Source organism: Carettochelys insculpta, chromosome 7, assembly GCF_033958435.1.
Source record: "Carettochelys insculpta isolate YL-2023 chromosome 7, ASM3395843v1, whole genome shotgun sequence".
NCBI lineage: Eukaryota > Metazoa > Chordata > Testudines > Carettochelyidae > Carettochelys > Carettochelys insculpta.
This window is the reverse complement of record NC_134143.1, coordinates 26,920,870-26,936,013: the sequence shown is the minus strand read 5'-3', so window position 1 is coordinate 26,936,013 and position 15,144 is coordinate 26,920,870. Positions and strand designations below refer to the sequence as shown.

The window sequence follows — 15,144 nt, the reverse complement described above, 5'->3', positions numbered from 1 at the left end:
CTAAGACAGGGGGAGAGGTAGATACTCTGGAGGGTAGGGATAAAGTCCAGAGTGACCTAAACAAATTGGAAGATTGGGCCAAGAGAAATCTGATGAGGTTTAACAAGGACAAGTTCAGAGTCCTTCACTTGGGACAAGAATCCCAAACACTGCTACAGGCTGGGGACCTGGGCATTCAAGTGGATGAGAGGCTGGACGTGAGTCAACAATGTGTCCTTGTAGCCAAGAAGACTAACAACATGATGGGCTATGTTAGTAGAAGCACTGCCAGCAGATCTAAGGAAGTGATTATTTTCCTTTATCAGCTCTGGTGAGGGCACATGTGGAATATCATGTCCATTTCTGGGTTCCCCGTTACAAAAGGAATGTGGACGCATTGGAGAGAGCCCAGTGCAGGGAAACAAAAATGATTAGGGGGCTGGAGCACATGATTTATGAGGAGATGCCGAGGGATTTAGGCTTATTTAGTCTGCAGCAGAGAAGAGAGAGTGGGCATTTGATAGCAGCCTTCAGCTACCTGAAGGGAGGTTCCAAAGAGGTTAGAGAGAGGCAGTCATCAATGGTGACAGATGCCAGAATGAGGAGCAATGGTCTCCAGGTGCAGTAGGGAAGGTCCAGATTGGATATTAGGAAAAATCTATTTCAACAGGAGGTTGGTAAAGCACTAGAATAGGTTACCTAGGGAGTTTGTGGACTCTCCATTCCGAGTGGTTTTTAAGTCCCAGCTTGACAAAGCCCTGACTGGTATTTAGTATTGGTCTGCTTTCAGCAGGGGGTTGGACTTGATAACCTCCTGAGGTCTCTTCCAACCCTATGATTCTATAATAGGCTATAGTCTTGTCTACTATACCAGCGGGAGAAACAAGGCCAGTACAGGGCAAAATTTTAGTTGTAGCTTTTGTATTGCCAACCCTACGGACTCAAAAATAAGAACAGACACTCTGGGTCAGGTCAAAATTCCATCTCGCCGGGTGCTTCAGAAGCACTGAACAGGACAGGCAATCTCTGAGTGATTGATATATTCCCCATTGTCCATAGAGACTGTGTAGGAGATGCACAGAAGACAACATGCACCCCCAGCATCTGCACCCTCCCTGCACTCACTGGCAGCACTGCACCACTTCCGAAGAGTGTAAGGACAGTCATGTCCCTACCCTGGACTGGCATAGCCAGAGAGCACAATCACTTCAAGAGCTCCTTCTTGAGTGGCAGCAGTTAAATTAGAGCTCATCATTTGTATGTATAGTTGGGATTGTTTCCCAATGTGCGTTACTTTGCATTTGTCAACATTTTGTTGCCCAGTCACCCAATTTTGTGAGAAATCATAAGTCTGTCCTTGAAAATATCAGGAAATTTACTTAAACTTTATGGATTTTGAAAAATAAATTTTAGGTTCCTTTTATGTGTCGTCTGTTTTTTTAATTTTCCCCCATTTTGTTCATACTTTTCTCAGCCAGGAGAAAATATGTATCTGTAAAATTACTTTGAGAATCCCAGCTCTCTTTTTAACCATGTGATTCTAAGTAGCCAAGCCTTTGTGAAAAACACCAAACACTGTAAGTTTCAGTAAACTCACAGGAGTTGGTAACATTTTTGTATTGTGTGAACCCATATTACATCTGCAAAACCTACATACACTTTTTTATAGGAGACAGCTAAATACCCACATGCCCTGCAAAATGCACAAATGGTGGTTTGTATACACAAACAATAGGCCTGGCACTTCTGCAGACTGGTTTTGAAAATCTGGCTGCCAAAGTCCTTGATAATCCTATTTTGCCAATGAATGTGGGCCCTTTATTTGCTTCATAGAGCTACCTCAGTCCTTTTCAGATGCTTATTTAAAGAAGTTTCCATCTGTATACCTAGAAATCAGCAGAAAGACATAAATCATAACAGAGTTCTGGAGATTTATTCTTATCAAGGTTTTGTACTTTCAGGGCAATAAACTTCCCCTAGAATATGCTTGCAAAGATAACTATCGGTACATCTAAAAAACACCAGGTGTTCTAAGAAATCATTTGTTTCAAAATAATTCAGTTAAGTATTATTAGAGGAAGTGAATAACATTTATTAGTGCCCATCTCAATGTTTTGTTTAACTTTCCTGATGTTGAACTGAAATACTCAGGATCACTAACAGTTCAAACCATGATAAACAATTCCGTTTCTGAAAAGGTTTTTTAAAAACTTGCTATAAATAGGGCCAGATTAAGGCAATCAGTGCCCTAGGCATAATAAAACGTGTAGTCACTGACATGAAGTAGAAGTAGTGAGGGAGGGTCCTGGGCTCCTTTCTTTCCCTCAGAAGTGACAGCACTGGCCCCTTCCCTTTACGATTGGCAAGAGCTCCCTTTTCTTGCTTCCACAGAAATGCGGGGGTGGCAGCTGCCAGCCGCTGGAATGTATCTGTTTGAGTTGGTGGGCCAGGCCTCACTGCCTCTCTTCTCATGATATGTGAGGTGAATGAGTCTCTGAGTTCAAGCACAAATGTCTACATAACTCCATTTTTAGCCCCTCAAGTGGAGCCCCACAAGCCCAGGGCAGCTGACCTGGGCTCTGAACATCAGTGCTATGGTGGTTTTTTTTTTTTAATTGCAGTGTCGACATACCTATAGAGTCTTCTGACGGGTACATGTAGACCTCTTCAGAGCAGAAGACCATGAAATCAGAACCTTATTAAGATTCATGGGGCAGCTGAACTTCCCTCTCAAGGGAATTAATTGGTTTGCAGAGTCATGCAGAGCTTGCTGCTTTGGTTATTAGTTTAACAGAACGTTCATCTAACAGCATGGTGGGAATCAATCAGGAATAATAATAAATAATAAGACAGAAAATGTCAGATTGTCTCAATATACACCCATGGTACAGCCATATATTGAATACTGCATGTAGTTCTGGTCACCCTGTTACAAAAAAGATATATTAGAATTGGAAATGGTTCCAAAAATGGCAAGAAAAATTATTAGGGGAATGGGATGACTACCATATGAGGAGAGATTAATAAGACTGGGACTTTGCAGGTCTGAAAACAGAGGACCAACAAGAGATATGACTGAGGCCTATAAAATCATGACTGGTGTGGAGATAGTAAGGAAGTGTTATTTACTCATTCTCATAACACAAGGAGAGGACACCAAATGAAATTAATAGGAAACAGGTTTAAAACAAACAAAAGGAAGTACTTCTTCACATAAAGCACAGTCAACCTGTGGAATTCTGTTCCAGAAAATATTATGAAGGCACAGGCTATAACAGGGTTCAGAAAAGAACTGAGGATAGGGCGTAGGAAGGAGTGAGATGGGATGGATCACTTGCTGATTATCTGTTCTATTCATTCCCCCCGGACATGTGGCATTGGCCACTGGAAGACAGGATACTGGGCTAGATGTAGCTTTGGTTTGACCAAGTATGGCCCTCTTATGTTCTAACACTTTCAAGCTTTATTTTTGTAAACGTTTAGCTCTGGAAAAGTTTTTAAAAAATAGTCTTTTAATGAAAACAGAGATCCACATGTAATAACACTCTAGGGCCATGTCTACATGTGCCCCAAACTTCGAAATGGCCACGCAAATGGCCATTTCGAAGTTTACTAATGAAGCGCTGAAATGCATATTCAGCGCTTCATTAGCATGCGGGCGGCCGCGGCACTTCGAAATTGACACGCCTCGCCGCCGCGCGTCTCGTCCAGACGGGGCTCCTTTTCGAAAGGACGCCGCCTACTTCGAAGTCCCCTTATTCCCAATAAGGGGACTTCGAAGTAGGCGGCGTCCTTTCGAAAAGGAGCCCCGTCTGGACGAGACGCGCGGCGGCGAGGCGTGTCAATTTCGAAGTGCCGCGGCCGCCCGCATGCTAATGAAGCGCTGAATATGCATTTCCGCGCTTCATTAGTAAACTTCGAAATGGCCATTTGCGTGGCCACTTCGAAGTTTGGGGCACGTGTAGACGTAGCCTAGAAGCTATTTCAGGAATGCACAGCAGGCCGACCAGAACGTCAGAACCCAGACTGCATGCTTGGGAAATGTAGTCCCAAAGGCTATGTCTCCACAACAGCCTAAACTTGAACTAAGGTATGCAATTTGCATAGCTTATTTCAAGTCAATTTTGAAATAGACTATTTCGGCATGTGGTACCGTGTGAACGGTGCCACATATTGAATAAAGCACTATTTTGAGGCATCCGTTACTCCTCTTGAGATGAGGTTTACAGGGATGTTGAAATAGCATGCCCGTTATTTTGAAAAATATTTCAAAATGATGGGCGCTTTGCATAGACACAGGGCAGCTATTTTGGGATACTGCATTATCACAAAATAGCTCCCGCCGTATAGACATAGCCATAAATGGGTTGTTTTGAAATGGCACATTTACTTAGTTTTTGGCTGACTTTGAAAATCAGGTGCTTATTAACAGCATGCAAAAGTTGGCAATGAATCTGGAAAGAACAGAAAGTATGATTATTAGACATTTGTCTATCTTCTTTTTTCTTCTTTAGTGAGGAAACATTTTAAGGTAGGTACATGCTTGATTTTTTAAATCTAAGGTCAATTTAACATATAATACTTTGTACCGTATTTATAAAAAGCTAGGTTATTATTTGTTAAATGTTGCAGAAAATTATTATGACTTCTAATCAAGTCATAAAACCAGATGGACTTTGGCAGGATTTATATGCAAATTAGACTCTGGGTTTTTAATGAAAGATAGGTTTGTTTTTGAACTACTGGAAGTCAAGATGTTACATTATGCATGCCTCTTGAAGTAACCTGCATTTGCCAAGGACTCATATGAAAATTTACATTCTGTTCTCCTAAACTGGAACAATATTGTAAAGAACATTACATTTCATTTTAAAAGAAAAATATGTGTAAAAACAAACACAAAGAAAAAGGTGACTGAGCAGAGAAGCATTTGGACAGTAAGCACCAAATATCAAATTTTAAAAAAGCAAATTATTGTGTTAAACATCAAATTACAGTTTTGTCTGAATATCTGTGCACATCCAGAAAAGCATAGAGTGGGAGGGTTAATTTTTTATTATATTCGTGCTGACAAAGTTCTGGGTGCTATCTGATGGGTCAGATCCTAAGCTAGAGTAAATCAGCATAGACCCACTAACTTCAGTGTTGCTATGCTGATTGACGTGGGCTGATGATTACCCAGTATTTTTACAGCTATTAATATGGAGCCCAGTCCTGGTTCTGTCAAAACTCACTGAGACCTCTCTACAGACCCTCTGTTACAAGAGCCACAGAGGGCCATTCTGAGGTTAGGGTATAATACTAAGTGAAATGTTCACCAGAAGCTGGGAATGGGGCTAGATGACTTGCTGATTACCTGGTCTGTTCATTCCCACTGGGGCATCTTGAATTGGTCGCTGCCGGAAAACAGGATACTAGGTAAAATAACCCTATGATCTGACCCAGTATGGCTGTTCATGTGTTGCTCAAACGAGTTATTTTCAGTGTCAGCTTGTATACTATAAAATGGAGCTATTTAATGCTTGCATTTTTACTGGAGTACTTGGAAGCATAATGATTTTGGAATGTGTAGTCCTTTCTCTGAAAAGTTATGGGATATTTAATCAGTGCAGCTGTAAAACGGCCTACAAGTTAATTTCTTCCATATATAAAAAGATGAAAACAAATATTAAATAATTCACTCTTGATACCTGTTTTTATTTATTTAATTTTTTTAAAATCTCAGAGTTTAAAAGAGGGCACACGGCTGATTTAGGATGCTGCATATAGTAGACTGCTTTTCTAAGAACTGTGATTGAAGTCAAACTGGAAGAAATTGCAAACAGTTGAGTAGATTTTATGCAGTCGTTCTGCTCTGTGATTCCTGATGGATCACATGGTAAACTAAATGCAGCAATTAAGTGAGGAAGAGATGATGGGTAATAAACAGATGGGGGCAGTTCCACTTTGGTTACTGGTTACACCTCTGGCACCTACTATTCTGATATTTGTGTGAACGTTTCTATTACATTTTACTCTTTAAAAACACAATATGTAAGCCTATTATGCTTTATGGATTCTGTTAATATTTTACTATCAGTTTTATATCTTTATTCTGTGCATTTATATGTATAATTTCCAACAATGCATCTTTATGATGGTTTTCCAAGGCCACTTTTGGGTTCTTAAGGATAGCAATGAATCAACCTCTTCAGAACAGAAGCTATAACTCCTCCCGACCATTTTATTGCAGACATGGCTCTTAGCTCAAGCTGTAGAGGCTCATGCGCTCAGCTCTAGAAGTCTCAGGTTTGAGTCTGCCTCTGGGCAGTTACACCTGCATATCTGCGTTCATTGCTGTCTCGTGGTATTCCTTATACCGGCAGCTCCTGCCTAGGCTTTGAACAAACTGCGGCATAATGCACAAGATGTTTGCAATGCTTGCTACAGCAGTTTGAAGCTTAGCGCAGTCTATGCTTACTATGCAATGGCATCTGCACAGATAACAGGGAAAAAAGCTGCAAAAAGATTGGTTGCTGATGCTTTCTAGCAGGGAGGGAGGGGACGAGTGCATTATGGAAGGCTGACAACATGTACTCAATACCACCTGCTGCAATGTTTTTGTCCCATCAGACACTGAGAGCCTAACCCAGGATGCAAATGGGCAGTAGGAACTGTGGGATAGCTACCCACAGTGCATCGCTGTTAAAGCCAAAGGTAGCCACACTACTGAGGACACACTCCCTCAACCTCATGTGCCCAGTGAGGCCAGGCACCTTTGACTTTGTAAATTTGGATGCTAAAATGTCAACCTTAATAAATTGAGCCTAAATTCATAGTGTAAACATACCCTCAAGGAGCATAAAATACTCTGTCCCCAGTGATGGAAGAAGGGACTTAGAGCCTACAAAACATGCCCTCTGCTCCCAGCAGAGCTGGCCAAAATGTCTCAAACGAAAATATTCCTGCTGAAAATAGGATTTTTCTCACCATTTCCCAGCTCTCTTGCCCTTCTCTCCCCTGGGCAAATATGGTTTTTAACGAGAATATTCTGTTGCAATGGAAAAGTTTCACTTTGCTTTTGCAAAAACTGGAACATTTTACATTTTAAAAATGTGTGTTTTTTTCCTTTCACTCTCTTCTCTGTTCCCTCCCTTCCCCATTTTCTCCCTCTGTAACTGTTGAAAACTTATCCAATTCTGAAAAAGTGACATCTGCAAAAGGAGAAGTGAAATGCATTATAACCTTGAGAAATTAAGGAAATGTATTAATAATCATAATCATAATCATAATCATATTTTTAATATTCTTCCAGGCCTAGAGTTGTCCAGTTGCCAGTCCACATCCCTGCACAATGAGGCACAATCCTGCATTAACTTTGTCCAGAACAAAGACCAGACCTCTGCAACATAACGGGAGCAAAATCAAGGCATCTATTTGTGAATAAAGGACTACGCATGTGAGTAAGTCTCTTAGATGCTATCCCTCATGCTAGAATATATTTTACAGAAATAGTTGTATAGCCATAAAATATTTTAATTTGATTACTTCCTTTCTGTGCTTTGAGAATATCTCATACTCTTCAAATGATGTCTTCTAATGTAATTAAAACACTGCTGCAAAATATCAGTCTGATCATATGGTAGGTATGAATAAAGTACAAATCATGTGGCTTTTGCTGGTGACTTCCTACATTTTGTATCCATAACATTGTTTGAAGATGAGAACCCCTGTGGTGGAACTCTGGTAGGTGAACATTCCATCAGCAGAGAAAGGAAACCTCTCCACTGAGCAGTCAGGGTTCCCCATAAATGCATAGCAGCTACACAGAGAGAAGGGAGAGAATAGCAGATAAATTCTAGTAAAGCTGGAGAATACCGGAACCCTTATTCCTAACAGTAATGATAAAATAGTATTTAATGTTCATGGTGCATGTATTCCCAGCTCCATCGGTAAGATTTACTCAGATTACTGGCTACACACAAAGATAAGAAAATACCTCAAATATTTCAGTATGTTCCTTAATCTGCACTTAATCTGTACTACGGCCTGCTCTATCATTAAACCTTTATTTTCAACAAGTGTTCCCCGCTTACTCTGTTCTCAACAGTACCTCCTTTCTCACTGAAACATTTCACTTTGGATGCATTAATTAATTGGGACCCTCCTGGGGCAGGAGATATTTTTGGTCGTGAGACTATTACACTATGATCAGGAATCAAGTAGTTTAAAGCTAAGCCTCTGATGAAATTAAAAAATAAAATTAACAGTCAATAATATCTTTCTGGAGTTGTGATCGGGTGTGGGGGGAAGGGATATGGGGTGAGGGAAAGGCGAGAGTGTAAGGATCACTTCCATGCCTCTGCGCAGTGCCAAGCACAACAGCACTCCCTGGAGGTGAAGGGAGTAGCTGTCAGGGAGGGTAGCCTGTCTCAGGTCTTGAGTGAGAAGTATGATGGAGAGCGATGGGAAGTGAAGGGATTGATGGAAAGATTGCCAGTTAAATGAAGGAATTAGTAAGTACTGATTTATTTAAACAAAATGGGTGAAATATTCTGATTTCCTCCATCCCAGTAATGTTGCCTGCATTGCTCACTCAGAAGCAAAACTTCAAGGATCTCCCTGTTCAGATGTTGTGTACGTTCTCTGTGCCTTAAATATTGAGTCTGGTCTGGTCTGGCTAGGGTCTGAAGAAGTGGGTCTGTCCCACGAAAGCTCACCTAATAAACCATTTTGCTAGTCTTTAAAGTGCTACCTGACTGCTTTTTGTTTATCTAGTCTCCTGTGAACTTTGGTTCATCTTCTTAGAGCCTTACATAGCCACGGTGACCTACAGCAAAAGTGATTCAATATGTCCATAAAAAGAATTGTAAGGCATGCTAGTTTTAGCACATCTAAAAATGTTTTAATACACATATTTGAATATTGTAAAACTTCATAACTACAGAGGCAAGTGATACATTTCAATATAAAGTACATAAACTACTGAGCCATTTGTTCAAATTTGGATTGCTTTGTTTGTTCTTGAGAAACAGATATCAAGACTGGTTTGAAACTTCTGGATCAGATTTAGTTCTCAGTTTCACAGGTGTAAGCCTGGAGCAACAAGTCTAACTTAGACAATGTCTACACAGCAGTGTTATTCCAGAATAAGCTATTCAGGAAGAGTTATTCCAGAATAGCCTGTTTTGAAATAAAGCTGCTACACACAAAGTGCATTTTGAAATAGGGCTTAGCTATTTTGATATACAGCAGCTACGCACAATGGCTGTGGTTACACTAGCCCCTGCCTTTTGAAAGGAGCATGGTAATGAGCCACTTCAGCAGATGCTAATAAGGTACTGCCATAAATATGCAGTGCCTCATTAGCATAGTGTCTGGTTTGGGGAAGAAGGGGCTTTCGAAGTCCCGGGGGTCATTTCAACAGGCCCCTGCCTACACAGACAGCGTGTGTTTCAAAAGCAGCACTTTCAGAATGCATGGCCACCATTATGCTAATGAGGCACTGCGTATTCATGGCAGCATCTCATTAGCATCTGCCAAAATGGCTCTTTACCATGCCCCTTCTGAAAGGTGGGGCTAGCGTAGTCACAGCCAGAGGAGCTTATTTTGAAATAGAGACATCTACACTAGCAAGTTCTTTGGAAGGATTTTTCAAAAGAAGAGAGCTCTTTTGAAAGAGCCCATGGAGTGTCTACACATAAAAAGCATTCTTTCGAAAGTAAATTGAAAGAACGTGACACTCCTTTCAAAATCCCTCTTCTTTTTCTGTTTCAGGAAGAGTGCCCCCTTTCAAAAGCTTCCTTTGAAAGAAAACGTGTAGACGCTCCCCAGGGCCCTTCCTTCGAAAGAACAGTCTTCACTTTCAATCCCTGGCCTGTTCTTTCAAAAGAGTAGGGGCTATGTGGATGCTGTCGTTCGAAAGAGCAGATCACTCTTTTGATCTGCTTTTTTGTGTATGGACGCACTCTTTCGAAAGAAGCTCTTTTGAAAGATCTCTGTAGTGTAGACATAGCCAGTGACTTATTTTGAAATAGGCTCCATCCCCTGGCTACACAGCCCCTATTTCGCTATAGCTGTTTCAAAGGAGGCACTATTCCTCTTGCAGTGAGGCTTACGGATTTCCAAATAAGCCATCCACTATTTTGAAGTTATTTTGAAATAAGGGTTGCATTGCGTATGCTGTTATTTCGAAATAACTTTTCTGTGTAGACATACCCTTAAAACTGGAAGGCTAAATAACCAATGGGGACAGGCTGTGGAGAACCTTTGCAGTAGAGAACTTTACCCATGGCGTGGTACAGAGCTGTACTATCTGCAATAGTACAGATGAGACTTTTGGGACAGCGGCAGCAGAGACAGGGGTTTGTGATAATACCCTATTTGAAGGGATGGGTTCACCAAAACTGCAAAAGCTACTGAAGGTCATGACTTGCACTGTGACCTTTGATTTGCGTGGGAGGAAAGTGGAAAGGCAGGAATACCGCTCAGCCATCTTCACAGGCTATGGGTACACTTGAAGCATCTTGTCAACAGATGTTTCTGTTGGAAGAGATTTTCCAACGAGATGTCCGTCGACAGAGTGCAGCCACACACTAAAGCAGATCGAAAGAGTGATCCACCCTGTCAACAGAGCGGCTGGACTTCCCAGCCGCTCTCTCGACAAAACAGGCACCCAGAATCACAGCAGACAGGGCTACCCAGTGTCCAGGAAACCCTGTCTGTCAACAGAAGGCCCCACAGAGCACCCACACAGCTTTTTTGTTGACAATCTGTCAACAAAGGTGATCTTCCTCATTGGAGAGCAGCAGAAGTGCTGAGTTTTGTCAACACATGATCGACCGAACTCATTTTTTGTGTGGACATGCGGTGAGTTTTGGCATCAAAACTCCTGTTTTGTTGAAAAAACTCACTAGAGTGGCCATAGCCACAGAGAAGAACCTTGCGCATTCTGCAGGAAGAAACAATCTGGCTCTTGGTGAGGGGCCTAGTCCTACAAACCCTTACTTGTTTGTGTAGTCACACTGGTTTCACTATGGATGCTCACAGCGATGAACATTTGCAGGATCAGGTCCATAAACAATGTTTTTTTAAAGGGCATCTCGGTTCAATGTTAGAGTAGTGAGTACAAGTTGGTTTTTATTCCTGACAGAATTTCTCCTCATCTGTTACAGATTTTATGTATAATTTTTAGGACAAAAATTTTATTACATTTATCTCAGAAAAAAATTTAAAATTATGGTGGAAGGGTTTTATGCATTTTCATTAATCGCCAATGGCTTCAAGACTTTGGAGCTGAGTGTTACATGTCCTAGTACATTACACACACAGTTACAGAAAAAGTCTCTGTGTAACATCTCATTTTTATATGTAGAATTCACATTGGAAATCACTTTTCAGCAGTAATATAAAGTAGAGTCTCGCTCCCAGATGTGGATAATCTTAATGCTAATTTACTGCACCACAATGTGCATTATTACAGGACATGTGAATGATTCATCCAGTGAATGAAGAAAAATTATTCCAAATGATTATTGATGAGTTAATTGAGATAGCCATGTCAACTTCCTTCGTCCATTAGTGTGAACAGTATTTCACAATCATAATAAGAGCCAAATGTTAATGGCTGAGGTAATCAGGCCATAATGAAGAACAGTGAAAAATACTCTCTTTAAATAGTTTGCAATGTCCATAATCACTGAAGCGGTCAGTTGGTCCCACAATTCTTCAGATTTCATAATGTATGTTTACAAGTCAGCTTTTTGTTTTAATTTGTTTTCTTTCAACACGAGACCAGAAAAAACAAGGAGCATAAAGACCAGAAAGCTGGATAACCACATCACGAGTAAAAATTATCTTGTTTTGTTAGTTTATCCTAAGAAAAGGACTTTGTAAAGGGGAATTGGATGGCTAACAGGTGTTTGTTCCCTTTAATTTCTGTGGTCTCTGTGATTCTGCTATTAAAAGTAATTCTAATTTTAAGACTTACCAATGCTTAATTTTAGCCATGTGAATAGTGCCATTGATTACTCACCTGGGTAAGTATTTGTAGGATCCAAGTCTTAATTACTTTTTCCAACCATAATATAACCCTGATCCTGCAGACATACATTTGAGTAATTCTGTCAATATGAGAAGTCCGACTGAATTCAGTGGGATTGTTCATGTGAGTAAAACAACAAGAAGTCCTGTGGCACCTTATAGACAGGACTGCTTGTTGTTCTTAAAGATACAGACTGTCATGGCTACCTCTCTGATACTTGTCACCATGTGAGTAAAGTTACTGTTATGTATATATGGTGCAGGATCAATGCTTATGTTTTCACTTAAATGCTATATGAGTTTTTTCCTCCTGCAGCATGTCGACCTTAGTTCTTACAAATGAAAGCCTCTCCTTCAATATTATGCTTGAAGAGACAATAAAAATAGCCCAATAAAATAGACTATTTCTAATGCCATTTTAGCCTTTATATAAGATCTAAATTATTAGTGAGTTACATATCCAGGTGCTACAAGACTAAATTTCACAGTTTGATGACTTGGAAGATGGTATAGTGATAGCTGGAACTACTGAGTTACTGAAAATTTGCAAATAATAAGCAGCCCTGTGACACCTTAGAGACTAACAGATCTATTAGTCGTGAGCTTTTGTGGGTAAAACCCACTTCTTCAGATGAAAATTTGGAGGATGTGGTGGGGAAAAAAAAACCTCTAGAGCATTCACCACCCCACCTACCTGCACTTGCTCTGATATTTTCCTGTACTCAGAATCAATCAGTGATGTATGAGTTGCTGTAGAATGGCAAATACTTGGATTTATAGTGGCACCCAATGAATTAGGCTTGAAGAATAATTTCCCAAGGGAGGTGGTGAAAACTCCATCACTTGAAATATTTAAAACTAGACTGGATGTTACGTAAGTAAATGTATATGAGAGAACAATTCTGCACTGGCAAAGAGATTGATTGGGACATCTAGTGCATCATTTTTATCTTTACCTCTAAATTCTGATTTCATGAACTGCACATGAGGGAGGAGGAAGGGAGTTCAAGACAAGCATAACACCACCTCTAAATGGAAGGTGGGTCTGAGGTCTGGCACAAACCAAACCCAAATTTGTGCAATTTATTATATGCAGTACTGGGGTTGCCGAGTGCCTGCTGAGTTGGTGTAATGCCAGGAAAAGAACTTGTTCTGCACTGCATGCCTAGCTAGGGCCTCTGCCATAGAAATACAAGCTAACAATAATACTCTGCTGGTATAAACTGATGAGGATCTTGACTTTAGTGATGTTATGCAAATTTACATTGGCAGGGCATTTGGCTGAGCACCAAATTAATGAGTATGTTTAAGACCAAACATTGAGCTTCTTAGGAAGTTAATGCATGTTTCATAACTATAGCTTAAAGAGCAGAAAAAATGTATTGATCAAAAGGTAAATTTTGTCCAGGAACAGATGGTGGAAGAAAATTGGTCAAGTGGGGGAACATATAACTGCAGAAGTTGGCTTCAGCTTACCCTCTGCTACCTATTCAGGTGAGCCTCTGTTGCCAGCAGCATAGAGTCCTGCCTGTGGAGGGGATATGGTCACGGCAGCTGGAGGGGAGTGAGTTGTTTCAGCACATCTAACATACTGCACCAACGGTCTACAAGAAGGCTCCAGTGAGCTGCAGGATGACTTAGCCAATATCTACATGGCCACTATGCCAGATGGTAGGATGGCTTGCATAGCTGGCAGGGAAGAGCAGCCATCACTGAAGAATTAATAAAGCCTCCTCAGACCTAGATGCTCCATTCTGAGATCTGTGAGGTTGGAAAGCCGCTTTCCCAATCTCCTCCCCCTTGAGAGGAATGTTCTGTAGGAAACTTTACCTAGTCAGTTTTGGAGAGTTTTCCTGTGATCTGGTCCTAAGTGGAGAATTTAGTTCAAGGAATAGAAAAAAAAATCTAAAATCTTTTATTTCAAAACTCTATGAACTGCAAATAGGAAATGTGGATTTTTTTGGTTAAAATTTTTGATTGTTTTTAACTCAATTCTCAGGGAAACAACCTTGGAATTCTAGGGTATTACAGTATCTGCTGATGCATTCTGGTGCTGATAATTATAGTAGCTATTCCCTGGAACTCTGTCCTGCCTACTATACAATAAGTTCCGATAGTAGGGACGCTTAAAATGTCATATAAAAAGTGAGAAAGATGTTCTGACAGCTTTATTATGGTTATTGCTGCTTGAGGAACCACTATCCCATTAATAAGCAGACACTATTATTTAGCACATTTGGCTGTTTCTTGTAGGAAGAGAAAACATCTTGGCCTGTTAGAAATTAACTCTGGAGTGTAGTTCGGAAACATGTTGAGAAATAAGAGAGAGATGCAAAATTCAGCTTCAGAATACCAAAATCAGAAACACTCAGCCATTTGACATAGTTGTACCTGTAGCAACAGAAGTAACTGGGGACAGTTGGATGCTAGTCTTATTCTTGTGGAGTCACCAATTAGCAGTTTTACTATCTGTATTCTAGTAGCACCTACTCTGTGGTAGGTGCTACATTTTGTCTTTGCATGTGCATATTTTATTCACTACCAGTCAGTGAAAATATAACTGTATTTGTTGGCAAAACGTGGGTCATTTAAAGCAATGAAATCCACATGTGTGACTATAACACTGGCACCCGTCCCATTCGTACCAAAAGTAGCAGCTTATTCTTGTCCAGTGGCAATATTTGACCAATTAAAGCCAATGGGAATCTTTGCCTGGAAAGCTAGAAAACAGAGGTAGGCCTGAATGGAACGCTTGGTTTGAACATCTCTGAAAGGAGAGGAAGTGGGGATTTGGACTTCATGGCTTGTCTCTATTTTATTTCCAACTGATCTAACCAAAACCCAGGAGGTGTATGTTTTCTAGCTGTGGGGTCACTGAAACTCAGCACTGGATCCCAGTCCTGTGACTTTGGCATGTCTTTGCTAGAAAAGCGTGTGTTACTGTTTCTGTATCCAAGACTACCCTTACGTTACATTCCAAGATGTTGCTTAACAATATATGCACAACCAGGAGCCAGGAATGTCCTGACTTTTAATTCTGGCTCTGCTATTGACTAGCTGTATGATCTGGGGAACACCACACACAATCTCTTTGTGCCTGTTTTATCCATATTTGAACTGTGGTGTTCACTCATTTACATCCCA

At 40.6% G+C, this 15,144-nt stretch overlaps 1 long non-coding RNA gene across 1 annotated transcript in view; it reads left to right on the top strand.

The window, feature by feature from the left end:
- The window catches only part of LOC142015664 (uncharacterized), a 71,015-nt gene extending 63,600 nt beyond the window's left edge, over positions 1–7,415 (top strand). Inside the window, exon 3 of the long non-coding RNA XR_012646213.1 lies at positions 7,274–7,415. This is a non-coding gene — a long non-coding RNA (uncharacterized LOC142015664). The remainder of the gene's footprint in view (positions 1–7,273) is intronic.
- Positions 7,416–15,144: the final 7,729 nt, after the last annotated feature.